This window comes from Zingiber officinale, chromosome 4B (genome assembly GCF_018446385.1).
Source record: "Zingiber officinale cultivar Zhangliang chromosome 4B, Zo_v1.1, whole genome shotgun sequence".
Taxonomy (NCBI): domain Eukaryota; kingdom Viridiplantae; phylum Streptophyta; class Magnoliopsida; order Zingiberales; family Zingiberaceae; genus Zingiber; species Zingiber officinale.
This window is the reverse complement of record NC_055993.1, coordinates 127491617-127498588: the sequence shown is the minus strand read 5'-3', so window position 1 is coordinate 127498588 and position 6972 is coordinate 127491617. Positions and strand designations below refer to the sequence as shown.

Sequence of the window (6972 nt, the reverse complement as noted above, 5' to 3'; positions counted from 1 at the left end):
TTTAAAAAAAATTTCTGTAGATGAATGATGAGATCCTCTTTCTTGGAAAAATTAAATTTTAATTAATTTCTAATAGAAATTATATAAAATAATTTATCTGATAATTCTAATCAAGCAACAAAATTAAATCTATCAAAAGTATAACAAGAATAAAAATTTAATTTAAGATTGATTTTGAAACCAAATATAGGTTCTTTCCTACAAGATCAATTAAAAATTTCCTGAGGATATATTTTGTTAACAATTTTCTAATTTGGTCCTTATGAAATATAAGATGCCAATTGATTCCCTGAAAATTTCTAAAATTTGAAGGAATAATATTTGAACATGCATAATTTTTTAAATTTTGTACTTGTTCTTTTAAGTTTTCATTTTCTATTTTTAGTTTATCGAAATCTTCCAATTGACAAAATGTTACTAGGGTTCCTTTTAAATCATTATTTTCTTTTAATAATTTTTTATTCTCAATTTCTAATTTACAGGAAGTTTTAGACAGGATTTTTATAAATTTAAATGACTTATCAGACGGTAGAAATTATGACTTACCTTGTCGATCTCATTATCTGAGAGTCCCCCTGTAGAGATGCTCTCTTCTGACGTTGCTCCCCCTTCATCGATGCCCTCGATGTTTATTGCGAAAGATCTTGCTTCGTCTTCTTCTTCTAGGTGACTTGCCATCAGCGTAAATCTGACATATGCTTCGATTTCTGATTCTAATGAAGTTTCGTCCCATGTCGTCTTTAGGTTCTTATGCCTTTTCTAGGCTGATCTCTTTCCTTGTCCTATTCCTTGTTTCAATTTTGGGTAGTTGTCTTTCACGTGCCCTTCTTCATTGCAGTGGTATCATTTTACCTTTCTTTTCCATCTTTTACCTTGCACCTGATTAAACTTATTAGTTTTAAATAAGTTTTTAAATTTCCTTACCATGAACGTCGTTTCATCATTATCGGGAGAAGTTTTGGATTCTGGTTCATCTGTTTTTGCTTTTAGGGCAGCTTCATCTTCGATTTTAGATCTGCATTTCTAGATTCATGAATTTCAAATGTCGAAAATAACTCCCCTAACTCACTTACCTCTAAGTCCCTAGAGATGAAATAAACATCTACTAGGATTGACCATTTGGGAGTCCTAGGAAATGCATTAAGCGCGTACCTTAGTAAATCTTGGTTGATTACCTTTTCTCTGAGATTTGTCAGTTCGGTGATGAGTTCCTTGATCCTTGAGTGGATATGTATGATGGTTTCACCTTCTTCCAATTGGAGATTGTAGATATGATTTCAGAGCAGGTCCCGTCTCTCGAGTTTGGCTTCGGACATACCTTCATGTAGCTCTAGGAACTTCTCATAAAGTTCCTTTACTGATTCGTAGGTGTTGATTCTGTTAACTTCTTGTGGAGGTAACACGCTCAGTAGATGGAATTTGGCTCGTCCATTTGCTACGAAGTCTGCTTGCTCCTTCTTGGTCCATTGATATTCTTTTTTGTCCTTGGGTGCTACAAAACCATACTTTAATATTAGTAATAAATCAAAATTCATTTTGAAGAATACTTCCATATTTCTTTTCCAAATGATGAACTCCCCATCGAACTTAGGCGGGTAGATGTTCGGTTAGACCATCTCTTGTGCTTCGGTCAGCGGTTAGTCCTTCTGAAGTGTTCTTTCTCTGATACCACTTGTAGGTACCTTGCGGCCGACAAGAGGGGGGCGAATTACCCTGCACAATAATAAACAAACAAAACATTTCTCAAACTTTACAGCTTGATCAAAATTAACACTTGAATAAAAAGAAACTAATTAAAGGAAAAAAGAAGAGACTGATCTTTTACTTGGTTTGCAATCAGGGGATTACTAATTCAAGACGTTGAAAGCTCACTATCCAATCTCCTTCAGGTGGAAAAGCCTCTTACATCAATTAAAGCACTCAGTTATAGAACTAAAAAAAAAAAAAGAATTGTTTACAAGTGTTGTATTTAGCTACTGAGGTCAGGGCTATATTTATAATCCTGCTATGGGCGCTTGGAAGGGTTCCGGGCACCTGGGTGTGGATAGAATTTTATCATTATCGTAACGGATCACGACAGCTTAGTTTGGTAATAAATTTTTTAGTACGGGCGTCTGGACCAGGTATGAACGCTTGGAATTGCTCCAGGTGCTCGGACCAAAGTCAACAGTAAGTTAATTTCAGTCTGAGTCTTCTGCTCTGGCTCCACTCGCTTGATGATTTTGGCCATTCGAAATAGGGCTCACCTGAACTTATTTTTCTGTCTTTTTGAGCAACCTTCAACTCTGGTCTCTCATCCCTCGGAACCTCTGTGCGCTTTCTTCTCGTCCACCAACGTACTCTTCTATAGCGTCTCATTCTTCGGACGCACCTAGCCCGTCGACTCTCTTCCGTGTCATCCTTCTCGTTAGCTGCGTCTTTCGCTCGACTTCTTTTGCTCCTAAGTTCCTATACACTTAGATATAGGTATTAAAAGACAACAGGATCTAACTTGACTTGATTGATCACATCAAAAATACCACGAGGTACTTACACTTTCTCTACTATTGTCATGTGTTTACCAACCTCATTTTTTTAGACGTGACAACTAGCATGACTTTTCGTATGTCTAAGAATCTCTTTCTCTTCTAATCAGATAGTGATTGTAATTAGCCTATATTTTTTCCTAAACAAGCAAATGGTCCATTTTAAAGAGTGTGAGATCTCGAAAAATTTAAATAATATGGTTATTTGAGAAATAACCTTATAGAATTTTTTCGAATTTTTTAGAAATTTTCTGGGGATTTTTCGGAGCTCATACGAAGGGTTTTGAGGGGATCGATCGGCGGGTTCGGATAAAGCTTATTTAGGATACCCGTTTAAGTGAGGAGAAGTTTTAATTATATATTCCTTTTCTTTTATTCCTTCTCCCCCAAAACGCCGAACCCGATTTTATTTCCTCTCCTTCCCTCTCTGCCCCGATGCGATCCCGATCTCCCCTCTCTTCCTTCTCTGTTCTCTCTCGCGGACGAGCGACGGCAATGAGAGCAAGGCTCCAGCTCCGGTGATCTTCTCTACCGGCATCGACTCCCATTGAGCTCAAGTCCAACCGGTGCTTTTCTCTCCGAGCTCCAGCTCCGGTGATACCTATTGATGCCTACCTGCCGACGCCACTGATCGAGCGAGATCCACCCGATCGCCGACGAGGGTTTTCTTTCGGAGGTTTGAGAGAGGGGCTAGCTTCATCCGATCCCTTTTCCTTGTGCAACCGTGCCCTAGATCTCTTCGGTTGGCACCAATCCGTTGTCGTGACAACAAAGTCGTGCCCTAGCCGAATCTGGAAGGTAAGTGTATACCCTGTTCGTGATATAGGTCTAGATCTTCTTTTCGATTCACTGACCCTTCTCAGTTCTTGATCTTCCTATTTCTTGGCTGCGGATTTAGGTCACGGATTGGAGACATTGGGGATCAGTGAGGTAAGATTAGGTTGTTGATTGATTAGTGATCTCCATTCCTTGATGTTGTTTCAATCTGGTTGATTCTAGTAGGTGATGAGATCTGTTCTTTGGTGTTCTTGATGTCACCTTGGATCGATTGAGTAGGGAGGGATTTCAGCAGGATTGTGTTCTGTGAATTCTCCTTAGCTCCAGCAGCAGCTCAGTTTGGTTCGGCAGCCACCCCTACCTCAGTGTTCTTTGTTCCAGCATCTTGTTCGGTTGTGAGTTTGAGGTATGTGTAGGGTAATTGTTTCATATTGTAGGTGAATTATTCTAGATGAATTAGGTTAAGTGTGATTGTTTAGTTGAATATAGGTAATTGATCTTGGTTGTAGATTATATTGAATTAGGAATACATTTGATTAATCCATGATTAGTTGATACATGATGTGTAGATTTGAAGTAGGGTTATGTTGATTGTGATTAGATTTAATTGCTTAGATTAAATTGATGGAATGATTAGGGTTAAGACAATTAACCCTAGTCAACTATTGGATTTAATCTAAGATGGGATTTCTAATCTAATTGGTGATTAGGGATTAGGTAACTAACCCTAATTGACCGTTAAATTAATTAGGTACGTTGTGATTGATGTGATTAGGGTTTTGCCCTAATTTAGTTTTAGGGGTTTTATTTAGCTATTCATTTGATTTAGCTAGATAAAATCTATATATATTGTTGGTTTGACACAGGACTCTGATTCGAGACGGCGTCTCGATGTCGACTTTGGATTGCGTGATTTGTACCTTCTATTTGAGGCGGGTACCCTTTGACTTATCTTTTGATAGTATCTTATGATATGTGCAGTTTATATATACTTACTAGTGTTGGTAGTTAGTATTTTCCTGGATTTAGTTTAGTTGGCTACATGTTTCTACTGTTATCTACTATACATAGGCTGGTATACCTTTACTTCTTACCATGTGTATATATGTTCGTGGATATGGATATTTATAGTGCTTCACTATACTGGATTAGTTGTTATACATGTTGGTTATGTGATGTTCGGTTTATGCTCTTTATTATCATTGTTATATATGTGTTTGTCTGTTTGGCATCTACACATATAGAGGAGGATATGTTCAGGTATGACATACTGTAGTCGCATGCACCATATCACATGATTGCATGCTGGGCGATTGACGACTCCATTATTGTTGAGCTACATGGGCCTGCACACAGCGTGACCACTACATGGGTAGTGGCACAGCACTAGGGTGTGTATGGTAGGTTGCTCTGTAGTGCTCAATTTGGGTGCTCATGGGTAGTGATGCAGCGTGGTAGCAGACGGGGTCCCTCCCCGTCGTTGTGTACCGGGAGATAAGAGCATTGCGCTCCCACACTATGTCCGAGGTAGGAGGATAGGTGTACTCCGACAGATCTCGGTCACTCTTCAGAGGCGGTGATGGCGAGTGCACGGTGTCACGACCCTACCCACTCGGTCTCACCATTGTGTGTGAGATACTGACTGATTGACGGGGTGACCATATCGTATTGCATCATATGCACGGATTGCATTCGTTATGATTGATGTATTTTGGTGATTGCGTATGATTGACATGCATACAGGATACGTACTTTTGCTCACTATTTTTGTGGTGGTAGACGATGTGTCAAACTGGGTAGAACAGTTTACTTTAGTTATGCATTTCTTATTATTCTTGCTATAGGTGTACTTTATGCTATTCTTTGGTTATTCTGTTTATCTCGACTATCATTATCTTGTTAGGAGGCATCTTGTAGGCTCATGGTTTAGTGTCTTGTGCAGGATGTTGCTAAGTAGTTATATGTTCATCGTATCATTGGATTACTGTGAGTTCTTTGAACTCACCCGTTATTCTTATTTTTCGAGGTTGAGGTAGTGGGAGATATTCGATCGCTAGCCCATTATCGCGGATTTCTAGATATCGTTTTACGTATTCGCTCTTATCGTATACTTGTGATGTGGGTTTGTATTGTGGACTTTATATCGAACATTCGGGTTTGTTACTTTGTTTTCCATTGCGAATATTTCATTACTTAGTGGATTTCGTTTCTTCGTTGTAGTGGAGTAGGATGTGTCGTATATCTTCGTTGATTCTATATCATCTTTTCTTTATATAAGCTGCGTGGATTGTTCGTATTATATCCGTGTAGAAATGTTGAATATAAGCTGCGTTGATTGTTTACTATTTGTGTGTATTATTGTGTGGTAGGGGTATAGATATATGTATTACGGATTCATATTGTCACCGTGGGAGGAGATCTTTGAAATTTCTTCGAACAGGGACTACCTGGGGCGTGACAATTTTTGGTATCAGAGCTAGGCTCCGATTTCGGATTTTTATGTCCTGGAGTTTGCGAGCGTATCTGGATATTTTTGGATTTGTACGGATTTCGTCGATTTTCTCGTTTCGGAATTCCGAGGTATTTTGACGAGGTTCTATTTGGGGCTAAGCAGTGACAGGACATCTCCAGACGGCAAATAGGTAAATTAGGTAATTTTATAGTTTTCATACCTGTAGTGATATCTGGGTAACATTTTGTTTTCAGATATGATACCTACACGTGTTCCGGTATCGAGACGTGGGCGGCCACGTAAGAGGCCGATAGATTCTCCTGAGACAGAGTCTTCAGAGAGGTCTGCTAGGGTTGAGCCTGTCCATCAGGGGTAAACTCCTCTGGACATTGTGGGTACATCTACTTATCAGGCCCCGATAGTTCCGACTTCAGAGGTACATACCTCGACTGTACAACTAGTGGTATCACCTTCAGTATACGCGACACCCCCTCCTGTCGTGCCTACTACTGCGTACTTGAGGTACGAGATGAGGCAGAGATCTGGTGGGACACACAGCGCTCCATTATAGGCGACCAGCATATTACCTGGACGAGATTTAGGGAGGCATTCGAGAGTCAGTATTTTATCCGGAGATATCAGATGACACGTCGGCAGGATTTTCTGAGTCTTCGGCAGAATAACCGCTCAATGATGGAGTATAATGCTGAATTTAATATGTTGGCTAGATTCTGTCCTGAGTTGGTTGCCGAGGACAGATCTCGTATGCTCCAGTTTGTCCAGGGACTGGACGGGCATCTTCAGGTGAAGATTGCCGATTTTGGGAATTCATCATACATCGAGACATTGGATAGAGCTCTTATGATTGAGTCTACTCATCAGAGAGTAAATGCTGATAAGAAGAGGAAGCAGTCTGACCGAACTTCGGGACAGATCCAGTAGTCACAGACTACTGGACAGCAGCAGAGCAGTCGTACTCAGACGGATCAGGGTACTTCTGGGTCATTTGGCCGACCCCAGAAGTCAGGACGCTCTGCATCAGGACGTTCCCGGTCTGCTCAGCAGAACCGGAAACAGTCCACTGGTGACTCTTTTTGCACCAGATGCGGATCCCGAGATCACATCATCTCTGCATGTACTCTGGGACAGTCAGTTTGCTATTATTGCAAACTGCCTGGACATTTGAGCTGAGACTGCTCGCTGAAAGCTCAGCATGTA

At 40.2% G+C, this 6972-nt stretch overlaps 1 long non-coding RNA gene across 1 annotated transcript; it reads left to right on the top strand.

Moving 5' to 3' along the window:
• The first annotated feature begins 2916 nt into the window (after positions 1 to 2916).
• LOC121977938 lies at positions 2917 to 4619 on the top strand. The gene is made up of 4 exons (XR_006111094.1): positions 2917 to 3323; positions 3424 to 3455; positions 3528 to 3708; positions 4169 to 4619. It is a non-coding gene; the product is annotated as an uncharacterized LOC121977938 (long non-coding RNA).
• The last annotated feature ends 2353 nt before the right edge of the window (positions 4620 to 6972 follow it).